At 39.2% G+C, this 15,483-nt stretch overlaps 1 protein-coding gene and 1 pseudogene across 3 annotated transcripts in view; both read left to right on the top strand.

Moving 5' to 3' along the window:
- Positions 1-15,483, top strand: part of LOC102868470 (fibroblast growth factor 12-like) — an 858,601-nt gene that overhangs the window by 721,137 nt on the left and 121,981 nt on the right. The window lies entirely within an intron of this gene.
- LOC102852457 lies at positions 9,406-10,094 on the top strand (annotated as a pseudogene).

Here is a 15,483-nt window from a genome sequence, read left to right as displayed (position 1 = left end):
GCTTTCCATACTCAGTATATAAAAGTGACTTTAACAATTAGCTCAAGCTTGGTGGAGATTATGAGGATGGTGCAACCTGGAGTGGGATTCTGATCTGTTCTTCATAGGGTCACTATGAACTCAGTGGCACCTATCAACAATAGTAATGTTGTCCATGGGATTTGGATATGGGATGTCTAGAGGAATTCACTTAAAGTAAATTTTGTACCCTTAAGGAACCCATGAAATCTCATAGGATGATAGGAAGAAAAATAAACGTACAAACCAATCTGGTATAAATCTATATTTAACAGAGATTTCCCTCCTTTAAAGGTCTCTCAAGTGGCAATTATAATTTTTGAGGTCAGATGGACATTGACTGACAGTAAAGAATACCAGAAAAACATCTATTTATGCTGTATTGCCTTTCAAAGATGTTTAACTTTGTGGATTATACCAAGTTATGGGGTTGTTTTCATTGTTAAAAACATCATTTCTAGATCCACCTTGAAATATAATATGCTGAGTAACAGGACAATTTCCATATGCATACAAGAAAGTCAAATGAACACCACCATCATTCAAATATATGCATCAACAACCAGAGCCAAAGAGGAGGAAATAGAAGATTTCTACCAACATTTGCAGTCAGAAATTGATCAAACATACAATCAAGATGTATTAATAATATTGGATGACTGAAATGCAAAAGTTGGGAACAGAGAAGAAGGATCAGTAGTTGGAAAACATGGACTTGGTGACAGGAATTAAGCTGGAGCTAGAATGATAGAATTTTACACCATCAATGACTTATTCATTATAAATATGTTTTATAAGAAACAAACACAGGCTATACACATGGATTTCACCTGATGGTATGCATAGGAATCAGATAGATTACATCTGTGTAAAGATCACTGGGGATGCTCATTATCAGCTGTGAAAACCAGGTTCTTATTGTGGAACAGACCACCAAGACTCATATGCAGGTTCAAGCTGAAGCTCAAGAAAATGAAATCAAGTCCAGAGTAACCAAAATTTGACCTTAAGTCAATCCCACCTGAATTTCAAAAGCATCTCAGGAACAGGTTTGAGGCCTTGAACTATAATGAGCAAAGACCAGACGATCTGTGGGAGGATATCAAGAATATCATCTATGAAGAATGAAAAAGGTCATTATTAAGACATAGGAGGAAGAAAAGACCGAGATGGCATCAGATAGACTCTGTGAATATTGCACTAGAGCACTGAGAAGCCAAAGCAAAGGGAAGAAATCAAGATATTAAGGAGGTGAACAGAATATTTCAAAGGGCAGCACAGGAAGACAAAGTAAGGTATCATAATGAAATGTGTCAGAAAATCAAAGGGGCTGAATTAGCTCAGCATTTCTTAAGCTGAAGGAACTGAAGAACAAATTCAAGCCTCGAGTTATAATGCTTAAGGGTGCTTTGGTCATAATATTAAATGATCGAAGAAGCATTAAAATAAGATGGAAAGAGTATAAAGAGTCATTGCACCAAAAGGAATTGGTGAACACAGAAGAATTTCATGAAACAAATTATGAACAATAGCCCGTGGTGATGAAGGAAAAGTTCAATCAAGCTGCTCTGAAGGAACTGGCAAAAAAACAAGGCCCCAGGAACTGATGGCATATCAATTGACATATTCAACAAACACACTCTTTCCTGGAGGTCCTCACTAAGTTGTGCCAAGAAATTTGGAGAACAGCCACCTGGCCAATTGACTGGAAAAGATTTATATTTGTTCCCCTTCCAAAGAAAGGTGACCAAACAGAATTCAGAAATTATTGAACAATATCATTGATATCACATGCAAGCAAGATCCTGCTGTACATTATCCAACAATGACTGGAAAACACATCAGCAGATAACTGCCTGAAGTGCAGACTGTGTTTAGAAGAGGCCATGGTACTAGGGATATTATAGCTACTGTCAGATAGATCTTGGCTGAAAGCAGAGAGTACCACAGGAATGTCTATTGGTGTTTCATTGATTATGCAAAGGCTTTTGAGTGTGTGGACCACAACAAACTGGCTGACTTTGAGAAGAATGGGAATCCCAGAACATTTGGTTGTGCTTTTGTGAAACCTATTTGTGGACCAGGAGGCAGTCGTCAGAACAGAGCAAGGAAACATTGCATGGTTCAAAATTGGGAAGGGTGTATGCCAGGGATGTAACCTATCTCCATACCTTTTCAATCTATATGCAGAACAGATTATCCAGGAGGCTGATATGAGGAGAAATGTGGCATCAGGATTGGAGGAAGACTTATCAACAATCTGTATTATACATATTACACAACCATGCTTTTTGAAAGTAGGATCTGAAGTGCTTGTTGCAGAAGGTAAATGACTAGCCTTTAATATGGATTGAAGCTCAGGATCAGGAAAACAAAGATTCTCACCACTGGACCAATTGGCAGCATCATGATAGAAGATGAAGAGCCTGAGATTGTTGACAGCTTTAGGTTGCTTGGTTCCACAATCAACACTCTTGGAACCAGCAGCCAGGAAATTAAAAAGCATATTTTGATGGGAAGGTCTGCTGTCAGAGACCTCTCCAAAATACTGAAGAGCAACAATGTTAGTCTGGAGACTAAGGAGCACCTGATCCAGGCCATAGTATTTGCAATTACTTGCTATGCATCAGAAGGCTGAACATGACTAGGGATACTAGAAGAATTGATGCCTTTGAGCTGTGGTGCTGGAGAAGAGTATTGAATATACCAATGACTGTTAGAAAAACAAACAAGTTCGCCTAGAGAGGGTGAGGCCAGGCTGCTACTTGGAGGCAAGGATTCTGAAGCTTCATCTGATGTACTTTGGACATGTTGTAAGGAGGGTCCAGTCTTTGGAGGGAGACGTCATGCTTGGAAGGCTGAAAGAACAGAACAAAAGAAGGAGACTCTCTATGAGATGGACTGATTTCAATGAGTGCGATAATGGAGGTAGGTGTGTTAGAGACAGTAAAATTGGCACAGGATAGAGCAGGGTTTAGGGCTGTTTTACAAAGAGTCATTATGAGTCACAGGTGACTCAATGGAACATAACAACAACATGAATAAGACATCAATAACCTGTGTTATGCAGATGATAAAATTTTGCTTGTTGAAAGTGAGAACTTTAAAAACTTATTGTAGAAGATCAAATAATACAGCATTCAGTATGGATTGCATCTTAATATCAAGAAAAGAAAGATTCTTACCACTGGAGACAAATAGGTCACATCCTCATAGATGGAGAAAATATCGAAACTGTGAATAGCTGCATCATGACATGTGTTGAACTGGCATTCTGCAGTTTGGGACCTCTCCAAATGATTGAGGAGTAATGACATTAATTTGAGGACTAAGGTGTGTCTGTTTCAGGTGTGGTCTTTCTGATCACTTGCTATGCATTTGAGAGCTGGACAATGAATAAGGATGACAGAAGAAGAATTGATATTTTTGAGCTGTCATATTGGAGAAGAGACTGAACACCCGATGGGCGGCCAAGAGTACAAACAAATAGGTCTTGGAAAGTGTGCAGCCGGAATGTTCTTTTGAGGCAAAGATGATAATGCTTTGCCTCATATGCTTCAGGCATGTTGTTAAGAAGGGCTATTCCTTGACGTAGGACATGATGCTCCAAAAGGTAGAGAGAGGGTCAGTGAAGGAGAGGAAGACCCTCAACTAGGTGGATTGACTTCTGCAATGGGATTTATTGTGTCAGGAAATGTGAGGATGGCGCAGGATAGGATGGGGTTCAGATCTGTTGTTTGTGGGTTGCTGTGGGTCCTACATAACTCAGCGGCAGCTAACAACAACCACAGGTGGTGAAGTGGTTAAATACTTTTATAGGGAAAATTTATGTAAGTGAAGGCTTTTAATGAAAATGAATACTTTTTATTTTATAGAACAATCATCTGAATCCACAGGTAACAGAACTGACTCTTACCTGATACACCTGTTTAGAGAAACCATTTTCATAGTAGAAGGAAAAAAGCAGCCCTATTCCCTAAAGTCTGCGTTTCAAAGGAGGTGAAATAAGAATAGATACATATTCTTGACTACTGAATGTAGGGAGATCATGGAACACAGTTACGAGCTTAACTCCAATCTGTGTTTACAAGAATTTGTGGTATCTTAGGCATAGGACAATGAAATGAATCTAGGAGAGGCTATCAGGGACAGATGTTGTTGTTATTATGTGCCATCGAGTCTCCTGTGACTCATAGCAACCCTGTGTATAACAGTCCTAAACCCTGCTCCAGCCTGTGCCAATCTCACTGCCTGACACATCTTCCCCCCATTACCCCAGTCACTGAATTAATCCATCTCATCAACACATGTTGTTGTTGTTGTTATGTGCCGTCGAGTTGCTTGCGACTCATAGCAACCCTATGTACAACAGCCCTGAACTCTGCTCTGTCCTGTGCCAGTCACACTGCCTCTGACACACTCATCCTGATTACCCCAGTCACTGAATCAATCCATCTCATAGATGGTCTTCCCCTCCAAAGCATGATGTCCCTCTCCAAGGACCGGTCCCTCCTTACAACATGTCCAAAGTTATGTTAGAAGGAGCATCAGAATCAGATACTAAATGAAAAAATTAACAGACCATACCGAGTTTGATGTCTGTTTTCTACTAGTCAGTGATTTGTCTTGTAGGAGCAGGTTAACCTCGTCTTGCTGTATGCACAGTTTTGTTCACCTTCTTTTATCATGACTGTCCAATTTAAATACATGAAAATGCAGATTTCAAGTGTCCCTTTGAAGTATGTAGAGCCCTTGGTAATCCAAGATCTTTTCTTCTCTCATTGTTATTAATGTTTGGTGACTCTTGATTTTTAAACATCAGCTTAGGGAAAATGGGCTGTTCACCTGTCCAAATTGCCATCTTCAGATTTTTCATGCATTTCAAGGTTTTTTTAGCATGACTGAAGGATGCATCAATAAACTATCAACACAGCATTTACAATAAAGCAGATAATTCAGAATTCTGTCATAGATAATTGCTAAGGCCAGAGAAAATGGTGTAGGTTTTTTCTTCACAAATAAAATTAAACAAGGATATTATTCCAGGTGAACTTTTCATTTTTCATATTTAATCAAATCTAACGATGTCTAGAGACTATAAATCTAAACTATTTAATTCAGGTGCTTAAAGATTAGAAAGGTAAATGATTTCTTAAGTAGGTCATCCTTTACTTAGAGTTTTATTAAGGCTTTCATTTCTCATTTTGAAAAGTCTAAAACCATATCTAAAATCTTGGTTTTTTGAGTCTACCTCCACAACCTGAGAGGTCATCTTTTCTGATAGGATGTATTAATTTGGTTTGTCCTTTCTTGCATTTCAAGACTTCCTCCTGTCCTTTTAACATTATATATTGAAATTTTTAACCTCATGTCAGTAAAAAACAAAGAAGAAGAATTTTTTTCTCCCTCTGTGTAATTCCAGATCAAATTCACATAGACTCTCATGAGAATGCACTCACAGTACTCAAGAATATTAAAGAATGAAAAGGGTTTATATTTTCCCCCTTCTTTTCAATTCCAGGAGCCTTTATCTTCAGGATTACTGCTGTTGAGAGCTTCTTACTATGAGCTGTACAAGAAGAGTTTTTCTCTTGTTCTTGCCAAATTCTGGCATCATCAAAACTATTTCTCAAGATAAATCTAAAATAGCTTTTTAGTAGACATAAAATAACTATAATTTATTAAATAATAAAATAAATATTCTTTTATTGTTGTGTGTGCTACTGAGTCAGAAGCAACCCAGAGCTGACCCTCCAGGGTCTTTTCAGAGTCAGTATATCTCATGGGATGAGGTTGTTAATTTTTCTTTGGCAGAGTAGCTGGTAGATTTGAAATGCCTACCTTTCAGATCATAGCATAGTTTCTTACCACTAGGCCACCAGAGAACCCTCCAATTAGTCATTATAAGTATTATTTGAAGGAATCTCTGTCTTCCAGGATTATGTTTTCTAAAATAGGCTGCAGTGATACAAAATAAATCCATCGAAGGTGTGCATTTCACAAGACAGTTGAGTAGAGGAATGCCTAATGAGGATATGGAAAAAACACCAAACAGGAATCCATTTTTGGATGCTTTATAGATTGACTGAGGTTTCACACCATGTAATTGAGAAACGCTCTCATCCTAAAAGCAGATCATAATACTGGCATCATAGGTCATTGCTTTTCTAACTCAAATGTGTTAAAACTTCCTGGCAATATTGTTTAAAAATGTAGATTCTGAAACAGTAGGAGTAAAGTGGGTCTAAAATTCTTCAGTCCAGCATCCTCCTGATGTTAATTGAACTGCAGGGTGAGTCAAAGTTTATGTAAAAAAAGTCAGCACTTTAAATTTTACAGTATTCTTACTCACATAATGGATCATCCATTTCTTATAATTATGTACAAATAATGTAGAGGGATAGTTATTTATATAACATATCAGAAAGCTCAAGTGAAAATGACATCTGCAGACCTTCTAGGGTACAAACTCCTAATTAGTAAATATTGTGCAAGGGCTTTGTACTTCATATTCCTAATAGATTTCTAATTTATATAATGTTCCAAAGTGGTAATATTCATTAGCTTTTATTACTCTCTAATTTATAATAACAGCCTTTTTTTTTCTCTTTCATGGTGGTGGTGGTGTTTTTGTTGTTGTGTACCACTGAGTTGGAACTGACTCATAGTGAGCCTCCAGTGGGTTTTTAGAAGCAGTAAATCACACAGGAGGAGATTGCCCATCTTCTGCAGAGCAGCTGGCGGATTCGAACCACGTGCCTTTGAGTTGACAGTGCAACACCTTATCATTAAGTGACCAGAGTCCATCTTTTTTATGCTATTAAAAATGGGTTTTCATAGTTTCTAGAATCCAATGTTATTTTAAAAAGTATTACCTTGTATCATTTAGCAATAAATGATGTTTTATAGACTCTCTCATCTAGTAATACTACTCTAAAAACAATCTTAGAATTTCTAATAAATCAAATGAGGCAATAAAAAATTTGAAACAAACAAAAAACACCTCAAAACCAAAGAAAATCTCATTGCCATCCAGTAGGAACTGACTTATTACTCATTTTCCAGTAGGTTTTCAGAAGCTATAAATGATAGTGGAGGGGTTGCCCATCTTTCTCCTGCAGAGCTGATGGTGTATTAAAGAGATATAATCTTTGGGCTAACAGTGCAGCTCTTTGTGACCTCCATCACCAGAGAGCTTCAACACTTCCGCTTCCTGTATTATTTAGGTCGGAATGAGTTAAAACGATGAGAAGAATTTACTGTTCACTATTGGACATGAGAGGTCATTTTTATTTCATCCTATACTTGTTGAAATGGAAGACATCTTGGAGGTTCAAAGCTAAGTGTCCTCCTCTGGCTTCTATATACTTACCCCTTCGAGGCTTCTTGTTGTGTACAATTTAGTCAGAACTGACTCATAGCTGAACGTCCAGTTGGTTTTCAGAGGCAGTTAATTGCATGGGAGGAGATTGCCCATCCTTCTCTTGTGGAGCAGCTGGCGGATTCGAACCATGTTCGTTTGGAATTGCAATGCAGATTCTTACCACTAGGCCACAAGAGTTTTCTGAAATTCTCTTGTTGTTGTTGTTGTGTACTGTCAAGTCAGAACCAACCCATAGCTGACCCTCCAGTGGATTTTCAGTGTAATTAAAGGCACAGGAGGAGATTGCCCATCCTTCTCCTACGGAGCAGCTGGTGACTTCGAACCACGTGACCTTGGGATTGCAGCACATCTTCTTGCAACTATTCTCTTAAAGTTAATATAATTTATTGTGTATCAGCTATGTGCAGATGTGCTTGTGCAGTTGGTATGTTGTTATTGTGGGCCATTGAGTCCATTCCAACTCACAGCATCCCGGGAGGACAGGGAGGACCTTCCCCATAAGGCTTTCAAAGCTTAATTCTTTACAGGAGCATGTTACCATGTCCTTTCCTCCTGCAGAGCTGCTGAGGTATCTAAATGAGTGACCTTTCGGTTAGCATCCAGATGGTTAACCACTACCTTAGAATGGTCCTACGTGGTCCTTCGTGGTCCTTAGAATCATATAATGCCATTTCGTATAGTAAGGCCTTTCCCCTCCAAGCTCTCACAGTTGCAGGAAAACAGCTCTCATAATATAATAAGATCTGTTTAACTGGAAATTATTTCATCAACTCTGCAATGAGGGCATAAATGCGCATTTCTTCTAGTTGGCTGGTCAAGTAACTATCTTCTAAATTTCTTGGTATAATGAGTAAGCACTTTCAGTGCTGCATAGGTTTGAAGAAACATCTCAAGTGGTATTTCGTTACTTCCACAGCCTTGTGTTCTGTCAACACCTTTGATGTAGCTTGGACTCTTGGTTCTTGGTCATGTGCCATCTTCTGAAATGGTTGGTGACTGACCACTTCTTTTTGACTATGGTAATTGAGTGTCCCCTCCACCTTTTGATGCTTCCTGCATCATTCAGTATTTTGCCTACAAACTCCATCCTATAACTGGGAAGCTTGAATTGGTATTTCAGTCCTTTCTGCTTTTACAGATGTTGAGTGTGTGCTTCCCTTTTCATTTTCTAGTTCCAGGTCTTTGCACAATTCTTGATAATACATAGGTTGGTCTCCTCTAGCCACCCTTTGGAATCAGCTCTCTTCATTTCTTCCACTCACTTTAGCTACTCTCTGTTTTGAAACAGCTTGCAGAGTCACATATGGCATGCATTTTTTACCCTTTCTTTCCATTTTTATGACATCTTTCATGTCATCCACAGCTTGTTTGGTCTTTGGTCATTAATGTTAGGTATACTCACTCTATTCTCAAACTGATCTCTGAATTCACATGGATATACTCAAGATGCTTCGTTGTCATTGTTGTTATGTGCCTTTGAGTCACCTGTGACTCATAATGACCCTATGTATAGCAGCTCTAAACCCTGCTCTATCCTGTGCAAACCTTATTGTCTCTGACATACCTACCCCCCATGACTGCAGTCACTGAATCAATCCATCTCATCGAGGGTTTTCCTCTCTTGCGCTGTCCCTCTACCCTTTCAAATATGATGTCCCTCTTCAAGGGCTGATCTTGTCTTGCAACATGTCCAAAGTATGCTGGACGAAGATTTGAATCTTTGCCTCCAAGGAGCAGCCTGGATTCACTCTCTCTAGGACAAATCTGTTTCTTCTCCTAGCAGTCAATGATAAAGTCGATTGACTCTTACATACTTGTTTTCCTTTGCTTCAGCTTAAACTTGAACTTTCATATGAAAAGTTAATGGTCAGATCTCATCTTGGTCTGACTGATGATATTTTGTAAGAGGTATGACTAGTGTGTTTGTTAAAAGCAAGAATGGTTGCATCTGCAGAAGTGAAGACTGCGTTTCGCTGGGCTACACAGTAGCAGGTTGGGTCACTATGGAGGAGATAGGCATTTTGGTGGAAAAAACTCAGGATGAGATTCCATCACTGGCTGAATCCCAGCCCCAGACTGGGCTCTCCTTCCTTTGCCCTGATCCTGAGGACTTTGAGGACCTGTCCAGCCACTACACGAAGCTGCAACAAGAGCTGGAGTTCTTGGAGGTGCAGGAGGAGTACATCAAGGATGAGAAGAACCTGAAGAAGGAATTCCTCCATGCACAGGAGGAAGTGAAGTGGATCCAGAGCATCCCTCTGGTCACGGTGCAGTGCCTGGAGGCAGTGGCTCACAGTCCAGCCATTGTGGGTTCCACCACAGGCACCAGCTACTCCGTGTGCATCCTGAGCACCATCGATCTAGAGCTGCTGAAGCCCAGTGTGCCTCACTGGCCTTCGACAGGCACAGCGACACCTTGGTGGACGTGCTGCCTCCTGAGGTTAACAGCAGCATCATGATGCTCACCTCAGAGCGGAAGCCAGGCATGATGCACGCAGACATTGGGAGAATGGACATCCTGAAGCAGGAGGTGTGTGAAGCTGTGGAGCTCCCACTCACTCACTTCGAGCTGTACAAGCAGATCGTCATTGATCTTCCTCAAGGCGTCGTCATATATGGCCCGCCCAGCTGTGGGAAGACCATGCTGGCAAAGGTTTTGGTGCATCACACAACAGCTACCTTCATGCTTTAGACATGTTGTGAGAGGATGCTGGACCTCGGAAGGGAATATCATTCTTAAAAGTGGAGGATTGGTGGTGAGGGTGAAGATTCTCAATGAGATTAAGTACACAGTGACTGCAACAATGGTTTAAGTACAGCAGAGATAATGAGGATATTGCAATATCTGTTATATATAGAGAGAGTCACTATGAGTCAGGCTTGACTGAGTGGTACCCAAAAAATGTTTCTGGCCGTTGCCATTTGATGCCTTTGAGATGTGGTGCGGGAGGAGAGTATTGATTATACCATAGACTGCTAGGAAAACAAACAGAGTTTATCTTAAAGAGGGTGAAACCAGGCTGTTCCTTAGAGGCAAGGAATTTGAAGCTTTATCTGACATACTTTGGGCATGTTCCAAGGAATGACTGGTCCTTGGAGAGAGAATGATGCTTGGGAGGGTAGAGGGCAAGTGATAATTTGGCAACAAGAATATCATTGCTGATATCAGATGGATCTTAACTAAAAGTATACCAAAAGAATGTCTCTTCGGGTCTTAGACTAAGCAAAGCCATTTGTCTGTGTTGATTATAACAATAATATTGGGAAGAATGGGAATCTCTGAACACTTAATTGCACTTATGTTAAACCTGTACCTAGATCAAAAGGCTGTTGTCTGAACAGAAGAAAGAAACATTGCTTAATTAAAATTGAAGAATGTGTGCTCCTGAGCTGTATACTTTCTCCATACTTGTTCAAATTTCAAAGCATTTGAGAAGTTGGACTCTTAGAGGAATGTCGCATCAAAATCAGAGGAAGACTCCTCAACAACCTGCATAATGCAAATGGCACAACCTTACTTGCTGAAAATGAAAAGAACTTGAGATTATTGCTGCAGAAGATCTGAGACTAAAGCCTTCAAATGGAATTCAGCTCAACATCCAAAAAACCGAAAAATTCACCATTAAGTCAATAGACAACATCATGTAAAATGGAGACAATATTGAAGTTGTCACAATGGGAAAATCTCCTGTTAAGATCTCTCTAAAGTGTCGAGGAGCAGTGATGTAATTTTAAAGACCAAGGTGTACCTGATCTAAGCCATGGTTTTTTCAATTACTTGCTATGCATCTAAAAATTGAACAGTAAATAAGGGTAACATAAGAATTGGTGCCTTTCTTTTGTGGTTTTGAAGAAGAGCATTGAATATCCTGTGGACTGCCAAAAGAATGAACAAGTATGTCTTGGGAAAAGTGTAACCAGAGTGCTCCTTAGAGATAAAGAGATGAAGCTTCATCTCACAGATTTAGGGCATGCTGTTAGGAGGGGCCCTTTGCTTAGAAAAGAACATCATGCTTGGAAGGATGGAAGGTCAGTAAAGGAAAGGAGAACCCTCAACAAGGTGGATTGACACAGTGATTGTAAGAATGGACACAAAGGTATCTTTATCAGAGGTGAGGAGGATGACACAGAATATGGCAAAGTTTGTATCTGTTGTTCATATAGTCACTCTGAATTGGACTTGACTCTACAGCACCCGCAATGTAAGAATGTAGTTTAACTCTGTGATTAGAGTATTACATGTTCTGACTATGTCTAGTCCTCCTTTTTGTCAGGCACAGCCATAGAAAATTGTTCTTAATAGTTACCTAAACTATAATTAAAGTTAAACTCTGTAGAATGAATGATGTTGCTTGATGATTATAGAATCCTAAACAGGCATAGATTAAACCTAATACATGTTAATGCTTAAACTGTAATACAAAAGTCTTAGTATAATTTCTTTCCCAGAATAATGATGATTCATTTTTTTATCTTCAATACTACAATAATGTAACATTTCTTGTTCTGTGGAAAAATACCTGAAGACATCCTAGATTATGGTAAAATGCCCATAGTTTTCAAAAATTCTGTCTGGGTGTACTATACAAAATTGATGAGTCTTGACAGGTTGACTTGGAAACCTTGCTGAATAGAGAGAATCTAATTGTGGTCAGAGCCGAGTTAGTTGCATTTATCCAATTTCAATTTCCATTCATCATTAATATCTGTAAAGCAGTTGACATGAATGAAGCAATATGCTTAGTGGGATAATAATGTTAGGATTCAGACAGTATGTTTTTACTCTAGTGGGGAGTAATACATGCTTGATGTCATCTCCATTCATTTATATTTCATTCATTGGTATCCCTGGGTAGTCTAGTGGATTAATATTCCCAGTTACTAGCCACACACTTATCAGAGGCACCATGGGAGAAAGTCTTTATCTTTTTTTTTAAAAAAAAAAACCAGACATCGGAAACCTTATGGTGCACAGATATATTCGGACATACATATAGTTACTGTGAATTAGAACTGGTCTTTTGTTTTATTTCCACATCTTCTTCTTGTTGTTGTTATGTGTTGTCAAGTTGCCTGTGACTCATAGTGACCCTATCTGTAACAGCTTTAAACCCTGTTCTATCCTGTGTCAGTTGTCTCTGACACACCTATCGCCATTACCCCAGTCACTGAATCAATCCATATAATTGAGGGTCTTCTTCCCTTGTGCTGTCCCTCCACAACACACTCCCCAGCACAACATCCTTCTTTCTCTAAGGACTGGACCCTCCTTGCAACATGTCCAAAGTATGTCAGATGAAGCTTCAGAATCCTTGCCTCCAAGTAGCAGCCTGGTTTTACCCTTTGTAAGGAAAACCTGTTTGTTCTCCTAGCAGCCCCTGGTATATTCAATACTCTTCTTCAGCACCAATCAAAGGCATAGATTCTCCTATCTTCCCTAGTCATTGTCCAGCTTTCTGATGCCTAGCAAGTAATTGCAAAGACCATGGCCTGAATCAGGTGTACCTTAGTCTCCAGACTGACGTTATTACCCTTCAGTACTTTGGAGAGGTCTTTGACAGCAGATTCTTCTTATGCAATTCATCTTTTCACTTCCTGGCTGGTACTAAGAAGAGTTTGGAGCAAGCATTTTAAAGTAATGTGTTCTCCTATAATAAATAGGGAGCACTATAAAAGCAACAACAAAATTGTTTTACGTTTCTTCTTGCCTCACCTATTTTAAATTTTCTGTGTATTTTTCTCTGTTCTATTTTTCTGCTGAAAGTGCATCAGTTTGAGACATAAATTTAAAAAATCTATTACGAGGCATGGCCTTTAATATGAGTAATTGTGCTACACATGTCATTGGTGACTCTTCTTATTTAGATTTTACCTTGACTTTTAACCAATTCTTTATTCAGTTTTGTATACTTATTAATTACTTTGTAATAGAAATGTAGGTAGTTTAGCTTTACTAAATAGAAGCAAATGTCTCCAGAGTTAGATATAACTTCCAATGTTCTTGTAATCAAATAATGGAGAAAATTGGAAATTAATCAATATGCATTTCATGTATTGACCCTCTTTCATAGTCTCCTTCTACAAACAAAAAAAGATTGGCTATATATCTTTATAAAAACATAGGTACACCTATCTTAGAAGCTAAGAATAGAAGCAGAGGATGTGGAGTTAGATTTTTTTCATTCCCTCTCCCCCTATATGCTTAAAGAGAACTAGAACTTGATTATATTAAGCAAACAATCAGCTATTTTAAAAAGTAGAAAAATTAAATTGATATCCAATACAGAAAAACCGTTTCTTTTTTTTACGTAAAGAAATGTAGCTCAGGTATAGCTGGCAAGTGCTTAGAGAACAATTTCTCAAAGAACACTCGAGAACGGAGCTCAAACCTAAAGAAAACTTGTGAATTGGAGTTAAGATTTTAAATGTTAAGTGTTCAAGAGTCAGGCTTCTTGGATTTTACTTTCTTCTAAAATTGCTGCTAGCAAACAGGAAATAAAATAGTTGTAGGACTTTATAAAATCTGGTCATTCACCCTTTGAAAAGTATGCTCTAGTGGTGTGGCTTATCGATAGGGAGTTGTGCTGGGAAAACTCAAAGGCACACACCTCAGGCAGTTGGAATTCTCCAGCAGCTCTGAGGGAGAAGGATGAGCGATCTCCTTAGCAAGTCAAGAAGTTTAGTGTTTGCTTTGTGGACAGAAAGGAGCCATCGGAAATCTTATACTTGTTGTTGTTAGGTGCCTTCAAAGGAAGCCATTACTCACAGAGATCCAGAACAGAACCAAACACTACTTGATTGTACACAGCTTCGTAATACCTGCTCTTTGAGCCCATTATTGTAGCTATCGTGTTTCTCCACTGAGTATCCTCTTTTTTCTGACCTCCTACTTTCTCAAGAATGATTTTAAGTGATTTTTTTCACCACAGACTGGCCTTTCCTGATGATACACCTAAAACACATACTGAGAAGTTTAGTGTTTTCTTTGCAGCTACTTGGAGCTAGTGAAAAGAAGGTAGAATTCTTTTTTGTGACTGATTTCTTTTACGTACTGTGTTTGCTCAAGTCCCCTGTGTTGTTATGTACTTCACGGTTCTAAATTAACAATCTTTCTGTTTTTGTGGAAGGGAGCAGGTTTCAGGATGGCTGTTCATAGGGTCACTATGAATTAGACTCGACAGCACACAACAACAAAAACTATATGTATATGTTTATATATATATGGTGATTATAAATATATAGTTAGTTAGTTATACATTTAGTTATATGTGTTGTTGTTGTTATGTGCAATTGAGTTGATTGTGACTCATAGCGACTCTATGTACGAGAGCCCTAAATGCCATTCTATCCTGTGTGAGCCTCGCTGTCTCAAACACACTCGTTCCCACCACTCCATTCACAGTATCGATCCATTTCATCTGGGGTCTTCCTCTCTGTCCTGCACCGTCCCTCCACTGTTCCAAACAGGATGTCCTTCTCCAAGGACCAGAGGCAACATATCCAAAGTATGTCAGATGAAGCTTCAGAACCCTTGACTCCAAGGAGCATTCTGGCTTCACCCTCTCCAAGACAAACCTGTTTGTTCTATAAGTCCATGGTATATTCAACACTCTTCTCCAGCACCACAGCTCAAAGGCATCAATTCTCTTTCTATAATCCCTATTCACAGTCCAGCTCTCTAATACATAGCATGTAACTACAAAGACTATACCCTGGATCAGGCGCACCTTAGTCTTCAGCCTGACATCATTGCTCTTCAGTACGCTTGAAGGGTCCCTTACAGCTGACTTTCCCAATGCAATTCGTCTCCTGGTTTCCTGGCTGCTTTTACCAAGAGTGTTTACTGTGGAACAAAGTAAACTAAAACTGTTAACTGTCTCAATCTCTTTACCATCCATACTGATGCTGCCCATTGGCCCAGTGGTGAAAATCTTTGTTTTCTTGATGTTGAGCTTCAATCCATACTGAAGACTGCAATCTTTGACCTTCTGCAGAAAGTGCTTCAAGTCCTCCTCAGTTTCAGCAAGCAGGGTTGTGTCATCTGCATAACGCCGGTTGTTGATGATTCTTCCACCAATCCT

Source organism: Elephantulus edwardii, unplaced genomic scaffold (genome assembly GCF_000299155.1).
Source record: "Elephantulus edwardii isolate Elephantulus edwardi_28Jun2011 unplaced genomic scaffold, EleEdw1.0 scaffold00232, whole genome shotgun sequence".
NCBI lineage: Eukaryota > Metazoa > Chordata > Mammalia > Macroscelidea > Macroscelididae > Elephantulus > Elephantulus edwardii.
Note: the sequence above shows the minus strand (reverse complement) of the source record. Positions and strands in the feature narration are given on the sequence as shown.